Source organism: Mytilus edulis, unplaced genomic scaffold (genome assembly GCF_963676685.1).
Source record: "Mytilus edulis unplaced genomic scaffold, xbMytEdul2.2 SCAFFOLD_1472, whole genome shotgun sequence".
Lineage (NCBI taxonomy): Eukaryota > Metazoa > Mollusca > Bivalvia > Mytilida > Mytilidae > Mytilus > Mytilus edulis.
In genome coordinates this window covers 1-10000 of record NW_027266988.1, presented here as the reverse complement: position 1 = coordinate 10000, position 10000 = coordinate 1, and the positions used below count along the sequence as shown (strand labels likewise).

The following is a 10000-nucleotide window of genomic DNA, read 5'->3' as shown; positions in this document are numbered from 1 at the left end:
AAAACGAAGAAAGATTATCAAAAATCGACAAGAGAAACCGAGAAAAAAAAATTGCCTACAATGCCGTAACAGCGACATTACACAGCTGTTTGCCGTGACCAGGATTCGAACCTGGGTTGTCGCGGCCACAACGCGAAGTACTAACCACTATACGATCACGGCTATGACTTGCAGACAGAATGTATGTGGCAAAAATTGGGTATTTAAAATTAAGGCTGATTTTAACACGTTGTAGGTACCTTTTTGGTAAAATCACTTTTCATACAAAATTTTAACGCGATGTATGGAACGAGTGCAATCGGGCTATTCAAAAGGGATTCTGCTCCATCTTATACACTTTTTCAACCGTCTGACTGCTTTATTGTTATTGTTGGCATGGTAAAAGGGTTTAACTTATTTTTATCTTTGTATGAGATACCCATTAGAGTCGATATATAGGTACCGTGTCCGACGGTAGTCAAGGTCGTTAAATATTCTGAATACAAAAAAGTGAATATTTTTCTGACATTGACCTTATACATGCTGCGTGTGTGTGTGTGTGTGTGTATATGTATCTTGTTTTTGTTTCGCCGGTATTTTTTTTTTTTTTTTTTTTTACACTGGAGCACCATTACAGATTTTGAAGAAAAAAAACCCATGAAATCGACATTGCACGAAATATTCATATGTTACTATGTAAAGACAAGAAGTGTTCTAATTGTATTCAATAGGATCGCAGCGGTTCCTGCCGTACGTGATAGCCAGTAAAACAAATGAGAAGGTAGGAATGTGAATTTTCAATGACGTTTATATTATTATATAAATGACATACGTGTATCTTAAAACGAAGAAAGATTATCAAAAATCGACAAGAGAAACCGAGAAAAAAAAATTGCCTACAATGCCGTAACAGCGACATTACACAGCTGTTTGCCGTGACCAGGATTCGAACCTGGGTTGTCGCGGCCACAACGCGAAGTACTAACCACTATACGATCACGGCTATGACTTGCAGACAGAATGTATGTGGCAAAAATTGGGTATTTAAAATTAAGGCTGATTTTAACACGTTGTAGGTACCTTTTTGGTAAAATCACTTTTCATACAAAATTTTAACGCGATGTATGGAACGAGTGCAATCGGGCTATTCAAAAGGGATTCTGCTCCATCTTATACACTTTTTCAACCGTCTGACTGCTTTATTGTTATTGTTGGCATGGTAAAAGGGTTTAACTTATTTTTATCTTTGTATGAGATACCCATTAGAGTCGATATATAGGTACCGTGTCCGACGGTAGTCAAGGTCGTTAAATATTCTGAATACAAAAAAGTGAATATTTTTCTGACATTGACCTTATACATGCTGCGTGTGTGTGTGTGTGTGTGTATATGTATCTTGTTTTTGTTTCGCCGGTATTTTTTTTTTTTTTTTTTTTTACACTGGAGCACCATTACAGATTTTGAAGAAAAAAACCCATGAAATCGACATTGCACGAAATATTCATATGTTACTATGTAAAGACAAGAAGTGTTCTAATTGTATTCAATAGGATCGCAGCGGTTCCTGCCGTACGTGATAGCCAGTAAAACAAATGAGAGGTAGGAATGTGAATTTTCAATGACGTTTATATTATTATATAAATGACATACGTGTATCTTAAAACGAAGAAAGATTATCAAAAATCGACAAGAGAAACCGAGAAAAAAAAATTGCCTACAATGCCGTAACAGCGACATTACACAGCTGTTTGCCGTGACCAGGATTCGAACCTGGGTTGTCGCGGCCACAACGCGAAGTACTAACCACTATACGATCACGGCTATGACTTGCAGACAGAATGTATGTGGCAAAAATTGGGTATTTAAAATTAAGGCTGATTTTAACACGTTGTCGGTACCTTTTTGGTAAAATCACTTTTCATACAAAATTTTAACGCGATATGTATGGAACGAGTGCAATCGGGCTATTCAAAAGGGATTCTGCTCCATCTTATACACTTTTTCAACCGTCTGACTGCTTTATTGTTATTGTTGGCATGGTAAAAGGGTTTAACTTATTTTTATCTTTGTATGAGATACCCATTAGAGTCGATAGGTACCGTGTCCGACGGTAGTCAAGGTCGTTAAATATTCTGAATACAAAAAAGTGAATATTTTTCTGACATTGACCTTATACATGCTGCGTGTGTGTGTGTGTGTGTGTGTATATGTATCTTGTTTTTGTTTCGCCGGTATTTTTTTTTTTTTTTTTTTTTTTACACTGGAGCACCATTACAGATTTTGAAGAAAAAAACCCATGAAATCGACATTGCACGAAATATTCATATGTTACTATGTAAAGACAAGAAGTGTTCTAATTGTATTCAATAGGATCGCAGCGGTTCCTGCCGTACGTGATAGCCAGTAAAACAAATGAGAAGGTAGGAATGTGAATTTTCAATGACGTTTATATTATTATATAAATGACATACGTGTATCTTAAAACGAAGAAAGATTATCAAAAATCGACAAGAGAAACCGAGAAAAAAAAAATTGCCTACAATGCCGTAACAGCGACATTACACAGCTGTTTGCCGTGACCAGGATTCGAACCTGGGTTGTCGCGGCCACAACGCGAAGTACTAACCACTATACGATCACGGCTATGACTTGCAGACAGAATGTATGTGGCAAAAATTGGGTATTTAAAATTAAGGCTGATTTTAACACGTTGTCGGTACCTTTTTGGTAAAATCACTTTTCATACAAAATTTTAACGCGATATGTATGGAACGAGTGCAATCGGGCTATTCAAAAGGGATTCTGCTCCATCTTATACACTTTTTCAACCGTCTGACTGCTTTATTGTTATTGTTGGCATGGTAAAAGGGTTTAACTTATTTTTATCTTTGTATGAGATACCCATTAGAGTCGATAGGTACCGTGTCCGACGGTAGTCAAGGTCGTTAAATATTCTGAATACAAAAAAGTGAATATTTTTCTGACATTGACCTTATACATGCTGCGTGTGTGTGTGTGTGTGTGTGTATATGTATCTTGTTTTTGTTTCGCCGGTATTTTTTTTTTTTTTTTTTTTTTTACACTGGAGCACCATTACAGATTTTGAAGAAAAAAACCCATGAAATCGACATTGCACGAAATATTCATATGTTACTATGTAAAGACAAGAAGTGTTCTAATTGTATTCAATAGGATCGCAGCGGTTCCTGCCGTACGTGATAGCCAGTAAAACAAATGAGAAGGTAGGAATGTGAATTTTCAATGACGTTTATATTATTATATAAATGACATACGTGTATCTTAAAACGAAGAAAGATTATCAAAAATCGACAAGAGAAACCGAGAAAAAAAAAATTGCCTACAATGCCGTAACAGCGACATTACACAGCTGTTTGCCGTGACCAGGATTCGAACCTGGGTTGTCGCGGCCACAACGCGAAGTACTAACCACTATACGATCACGGCTATGACTTGCAGACAGAATGTATGTGGCAAAAATTGGGTATTTAAAATTAAGGCTGATTTTAACACGTTGTCGGTACCTTTTTGGTAAAATCACTTTTCATACAAAATTTTAACGCGATATGTATGGAACGAGTGCAATCGGGCTATTCAAAAGGGATTCTGCTCCATCTTATACACTTTTTCAACCGTCTGACTGCTTTATTGTTATTGTTGGCATGGTAAAAGGGTTTAACTTATTTTTATCTTTGTATGAGATACCCATTAGAGTCGATAGGTACCGTGTCCGACGGTAGTCAAGGTCGTTAAATATTCTGAATACAAAAAAGTGAATATTTTTCTGACATTGACCTTATACATGCTGCGTGTGTGTGTGTGTGTGTGTATATGTATCTTGTTTTTGTTTCGCCGGTATTTTTTTTTTTTTTTTTTTTTTACACTGGAGCACCATTACAGATTTTGAAGAAAAAAACCCATGAAATCGACATTGCACGAAATATTCATATGTTACTATGTAAAGACAAGAAGTGTTCTAATTGTATTCAATAGGATCGCAGCGTGTTCCTGCCGTACGTGATAGCCAGTAAAACAAATGAGAAGGTAGGAATGTGAATTTTCAATGACGTTTATATTATTATATAAATGACATACGTGTATCTTAAAACGAAGAAAGATTATCAAAAATCGACAAGAGAAACCGAGAAAAAAAAATTGCCTACAATGCCGTAACAGCGACATTACACAGCTGTTTGCCGTGACCAGGATTCGAACCTGGGTTGTCGCGGCCACAACGCGAAGTACTAACCACTATACGATCACGGCTATGACTTGCAGACAGAATGTATGTGGCAAAAATTGGGTATTTAAAATTAAGGCTGATTTTAACACGTTGTCGGTACCTTTTTGGTAAAATCACTTTTCATACAAAATTTTAACGCGATATGTATGGAACGAGTGCAATCGGGCTATTCAAAAGGGATTCTGCTCCATCTTATACACTTTTTCAACCGTCTGACTGCTTTATTGTTATTGTTGGCATGGTAAAAGGGTTTAACTTATTTTTATCTTTGTATGAGATACCCATTAGAGTCGATAGGTACCGTGTCCGACGGTAGTCAAGGTCGTTAAATATTCTGAATACAAAAAAGTGAATATTTTTCTGACATTGACCTTATACATGCTGCGTGTGTGTGTGTGTGTGTATATGTATCTTGTTTTTGTTTCGCCGGTATTTTTTTTTTTTTTTTTTTTTTTACACTGGAGCACCATTACAGATTTTGAAGAAAAAAAACCCATGAAATCGACATTGCACGAAATATTCATATGTTACTATGTAAAGACAAGAAGTGTTCTAATTGTATTCAATAGGATCGCAGCGGTTCCTGCCGTACGTGATAGCCAGTAAAACAAATGAGAAGGTAGGAATGTAAATTTTCAATGACGTTTATATTATTATATAAATGACATACGTGTATCTTAAAACGAAGAAAGATTATCAAAAATCGACAAGAGAAACCGAGAAAAAAAAATTGCCTACAATGCCGTAACAGCGACATTACACAGCTGTTTGCCGTGACCAGGATTCGAACCTGGGTTGTCGCGGCCACAACGCGAAGTACTAACCACTATACGATCACGCTATGACTTGCAGACGGAATGTATGTGGCAAAAATTGGGTATTTAAAATTAAGGCTGATTTTAACACGTTGTCGGTACCTTTTTGGTAAAATCACTTTTCATACAAAATTTTAACGCGATATGTATGGAACGAGTGCAATCGGGCTATTCAAAAGGGATTCTGCTCCATCTTATACACTTTTTCAACCGTCTGACTGCTTTATTGTTATTGTTGGCATGGTAAAAGGGTTTAACTTATTTTTATCTTTGTATGAGATACCCATTAGAGTCGATAGGTACCGTGTCCGACGGTAGTCAAGGTCGTTAAATATTCTGAATACAAAAAAGTGAATATTTTTCTGACATTGACCTTATACATGCTGCGTGTGTGTGTGTGTGTGTGTATATGTATCTTGTTTTTGTTTCGCCGGTATTTTTTTTTTTTTTTTTTTTTTACACTGGAGCACCATTACAGATTTGAAGAAAAAAACCCATGAAATCGACATTGCACGAAATATTCATATGTTACTATGTAAAGACAAGAAGTGTTCTAATTGTATTCAATAGGATCGCAGCGGTTCCTGCCGTACGTGATAGCCAGTAAAACAAATGAGAAGGTAGGAATGTGAATTTTCAATGACGTTTATATTATTATATAAATGACATACGTGTATCTTAAAACGAAGAAAGATTATCAAAAATCGACAAGAGAAACCGAGAAAAAAAAAATTGCCTACAATGCCGTAACAGCGACATTACACAGCTGTTTGCCGTGACCAGGATTCGAACCTGGGTTGTCGCGGCCACAACGCGAAGTACTAACCACTATACGATCACGGCTATGACTTGCAGACAGAATGTATGTGGCAAAAATTGGGTATTTAAAATTAAGGCTGATTTTAACACGTTGTCGGTACCTTTTTGGTAAAATCACTTTTCATACAAAATTTTAACGCGATATGTATGGAACGAGTGCAATCGGGCTATTCAAAAGGGATTCTGCTCCATCTTATACACTTTTTCAACCGTCTGACTGCTTTATTGTTATTGTTGGCATGGTAAAAGGGTTTAACTTATTTTTATCTTTGTATGAGATACCCATTAGAGTCGATAGGTACCGTGTCCGACGGTAGTCAAGGTCGTTAAATATTCTGAATACAAAAAAGTGAATATTTTTCTGACATTGACCTTATACATGCTGCGTGTGTGTGTGTGTGTGTATATGTATCTTGTTTTTGTTTCGCCGGTATTTTTTTTTTTTTTTTTTTTTTTACACTGGAGCACCATTACAGATTTTGAAGAAAAAAACCCATGAAATCGACATTGCACGAAATATTCATATGTTACTATGTAAAGACAAGAAGTGTTCTAATTGTATTCAATAGGATCGCAGCGGTTCCTGCCGTACGTGATAGCCAGTAAAACAAATGAGAAGGTAGGAATGTGAATTTTCAATGACGTTTATATTATTATATAAATGACATACGTGTATCTTAAAAACGAAGAAAGATTATCAAAAATCGACAAGAGAAACCGAGAAAAAAAAAATTGCCTACAATGCCGTAACAGCGACATTACACAGCTGTTTGCCGTGACCAGGATTCGAACCTGGGTTGTCGCGGCCACAACGCGAAGTACTAACCACTATACGATCACGGCTATGACTTGCAGACAGAATGTATGTGGCAAAAATTGGGTATTTAAAATTAAGGCTGATTTTAACACGTTGTCGGTACCTTTTGGTAAAATCACTTTTCATACAAAATTTTAACGCGATATGTATGGAACGAGTGCAATCGGGCTATTCAAAAGGGATTCTGCTCCATCTTATACACTTTTTCAACCGTCTGACTGCTTTATTGTTATTGTTGGCATGGTAAAAGGGTTTAACTTATTTTTATCTTTGTATGAGATACCCATTAGAGTCGATAGGTACCGTGTCCGACGGTAGTCAAGGTCGTTAAATATTCTGAATACAAAAAAGTGAATATTTTTCTGACATTGACTTTATACATGCTGCGTGTGTGTGTGTGTGTGTGTATATGTATCTTGTTTTGTTTCGCCGGTATTTTTTTTTTTTTTTTTTTTTTTACACTGGAGCACCATTACAGATTTTGAAGAAAAAAACCCATGAAATCGACATTGCACGAAATATTCATATGTTACTATGTAAAGACAAGAAGTGTTCTAATTGTATTCAATAGGATCGCAGCGGTTCCTGCCGTACGTGATAGCCAGTAAAACAAATGAGAAGGTAGGAATGTGAATTTTCAATGACGTTTATATTATTATATAAATGACATACGTGTATCTTAAAACGAAGAAAGATTATCAAAAATCGACAAGAGAAACCGAGAAAAAAAAAATTGCCTACAATGCCGTAACAGCGACATTACACAGCTGTTTGCCGTGACCAGGATTCGAACCTGGGTTGTCGCGGCCACAACGCGAAGTACTAACCACTATACGATCACGGCTATGACTTGCAGACAGAATGTATGTGGCAAAAATTGGGTATTTAAAATTAAGGCTGATTTTAACACGTTGTCGGTACCTTTTTGGTAAAATCACTTTTCATACAAAATTTTAACGCGATATGTATGGAACGAGTGCAATCGGGCTATTCAAAAGGGATTCTGCTCCATCTTATACACTTTTTCAACCGTCTGACTGCTTTATTGTTATTGTTGGCATGGTAAAAGGGTTTAACTTATTTTTATCTTTGTATGAGATACCCATTAGAGTCGATAGGTACCGTGTCCGACGGTAGTCAAGGTCGTTAAATATTCTGAATACAAAAAAGTGAATATTTTTCTGACATTGACTTTATACATGCTGCGTGTGTGTGTGTGTGTGTGTGTATATGTATCTTGTTTTTGTTTCGCCGGTATTTTTTTTTTTTTTTTTTTTTTTACACTGGAGCACCATTACAGATTTTGAAGAAAAAAACCATGAAATCGACATTGCACGAAATATTCATATGTTACTATGTAAAGACAAGAAGTGTTCTAATTGTATTCAATAGGATCGCAGCGGTTCCTGCCGTACGTGATAGCCAGTAAAACAAATGAGAAGGTAGGAATGTGAATTTTCAATGACGTTTATATTATTATATAAATGACATACGTGTATCTTAAAACGAAGAAAGATTATCAAAAATCGACAAGAGAAACCGAGAAAAAAAAAATTGCCTACAATGCCGTAACAGCGACATTACACAGCTGTTTGCCGTGACCAGGATTCGAACCTGGGTTGTCGCGGCCACAACGCGAAGTACTAACCACTATACGATCACGGCTATGACTTGCAGACAGAATGTATGTGGCAAAAATTGGGTATTTAAAATTAAGGCTGATTTTAACACGTTGTCGGTACCTTTTGGTAAAATCACTTTTCATACAAAATTTTAACGCGATATGTATGGAACGAGTGCAATCGGGCTATTCAAAAGGGATTCTGCTCCATCTTATACACTTTTTCAACCGTCTGACTGCTTTATTGTTATTGTTGGCATGGTAAAAGGGTTTAACTTATTTTTATCTTTGTATGAGATACCCATTAGAGTCGATAGGTACCGTGTCCGACGGTAGTCAAGGTCGTTAAATATTCTGAATACAAAAAAGTGAATATTTTCTGACATTGACTTTATACATGCTGCGTGTGTGTGTGTGTGTGTGTATATGTATCTTGTTTTTGTTTCGGCCGGTATTTTTTTTTTTTTTTTTTTTTTTACACTGGAGCACCATTACAGATTTTGAAGAAAAAAACCCATGAAATCGACATTGCACGAAATATTCATATGTTACTATGTAAAGACAAGAAGTGTTCTAATTGTATTCAATAGGATCGCAGCGGTTCCTGCCGTACGTGATAGCCAGTAAAACAAATGAGAAGGTAGGAATGTGAATTTTCAATGACGTTTATATTATTATATAAATGACATACGTGTATCTTAAAACGAAGAAAGATTATCAAAAATCGACAAGAGAAACCGAGAAAAAAAAAATTGCCTACAATGCCGTAACAGCGACATTACACAGCTGTTTGCCGTGACCAGGATTCGAACCTGGGTTGTCGCGGCCACAACGCGAAGTACTAACCACTATACGATCACGGCTATGACTTGCAGACAGAATGTATGTGGCAAAAATTGGGTATTTAAAATTAAGGCTGATTTTAACACGTTGTCGGTACCTTTTTGGTAAAATCACTTTTCATACAAAATTTTAACGCGATATGTATGGAACGAGTGCAATCGGGCTATTCAAAAGGGATTCTGCTCCATCTTATACACTTTTTCAACCGTCTGACTGCTTTATTGTTATTGTTGGCATGGTAAAAGGGTTTAACTTATTTTTATCTTTGTATGAGATACCCATTAGAGTCGATAGGTACCGTGTCCGACGGTAGTCAAGGTCGTTAAATATTCTGAATACAAAAAAGTGAATATTTTTCTGACATTGACTTTATACATGCTGCGTGTGTGTGTGTGTGTGTGTATATGTATCTTGTTTTTGTTTCGCCGGTATTTTTTTTTTTTTTTTTTTTTTACACTGGAGCACCATTACAGATTTTGAAGAAAAAAACCCATGAAATCGACATTGCACGAAATATTCATATGTTACTATGTAAAGACAAGAAGTGTTCTAATTGTATTCAATAGGATCGCAGCGGTTCCTGCCGTACGTGATAGCCAGTAAAACAAATGAGAAGGTAGGAATGTGAATTTTCAATGACGTTTATATTATTATATAAATGACATACGTGTATCTTAAAACGAAGAAAGATTATCAAAAATCGACAAGAGAAACCGAGAAAAAAAAAATTGCCTACAATGCCGTAACAGCGACATTACACAGCTGTTTGCCGTGACCAGGATTCGAACCTGGGTTGTCGCGGCCACAACGCGAAGTACTAACCACTATACGATCACGGCTATGAC

The 10000-nt window shown here is 36.3% G+C and overlaps 11 non-coding genes across 11 annotated transcripts; all 11 read right to left on the bottom strand.

The window, feature by feature from the left end:
• Window positions 1-90: 90 nt before the first annotated feature.
• Trnah-gug (transfer RNA histidin (anticodon GUG)) lies at window positions 91-162 on the bottom strand. Its single transcript has one exon. It is a non-coding gene; the product is annotated as a tRNA-His (tRNA).
• Window positions 163-910: 748 nt separating this feature from the next.
• Trnah-gug (transfer RNA histidin (anticodon GUG)) lies at window positions 911-982 on the bottom strand. The gene has a single exon. It is a non-coding gene; the product is annotated as a tRNA-His (tRNA).
• Window positions 983-1728: 746 nt separating this feature from the next.
• Trnah-gug (transfer RNA histidin (anticodon GUG)) lies at window positions 1729-1800 on the bottom strand. The gene has a single exon. It is a non-coding gene; the product is annotated as a tRNA-His (tRNA).
• A 750-nt stretch (window positions 1801-2550) lies between these two features.
• Trnah-gug (transfer RNA histidin (anticodon GUG)) lies at window positions 2551-2622 on the bottom strand. Its single transcript has one exon. It is a non-coding gene; the product is annotated as a tRNA-His (tRNA).
• A 750-nt stretch (window positions 2623-3372) lies between these two features.
• Window positions 3373-3444, bottom strand: Trnah-gug (transfer RNA histidin (anticodon GUG)). The gene has a single exon. It is a non-coding gene; the product is annotated as a tRNA-His (tRNA).
• Window positions 3445-4191: 747 nt separating this feature from the next.
• Window positions 4192-4263, bottom strand: Trnah-gug (transfer RNA histidin (anticodon GUG)). Its single transcript has one exon. It is a non-coding gene; the product is annotated as a tRNA-His (tRNA).
• Window positions 4264-5826: 1563 nt separating this feature from the next.
• On the bottom strand, window positions 5827-5898 carry Trnah-gug (transfer RNA histidin (anticodon GUG)). The gene has a single exon. It is a non-coding gene; the product is annotated as a tRNA-His (tRNA).
• Window positions 5899-6645: 747 nt separating this feature from the next.
• Trnah-gug (transfer RNA histidin (anticodon GUG)) lies at window positions 6646-6717 on the bottom strand. Its single transcript has one exon. It is a non-coding gene; the product is annotated as a tRNA-His (tRNA).
• Window positions 6718-7463: 746 nt separating this feature from the next.
• Window positions 7464-7535, bottom strand: Trnah-gug (transfer RNA histidin (anticodon GUG)). Its single transcript has one exon. It is a non-coding gene; the product is annotated as a tRNA-His (tRNA).
• Window positions 7536-8284: 749 nt separating this feature from the next.
• Window positions 8285-8356, bottom strand: Trnah-gug (transfer RNA histidin (anticodon GUG)). The gene has a single exon. It is a non-coding gene; the product is annotated as a tRNA-His (tRNA).
• Window positions 8357-9103: 747 nt separating this feature from the next.
• Window positions 9104-9175, bottom strand: Trnah-gug (transfer RNA histidin (anticodon GUG)). The gene has a single exon. It is a non-coding gene; the product is annotated as a tRNA-His (tRNA).
• Between the last annotated feature and the right edge of the window lie 825 nt (window positions 9176-10000).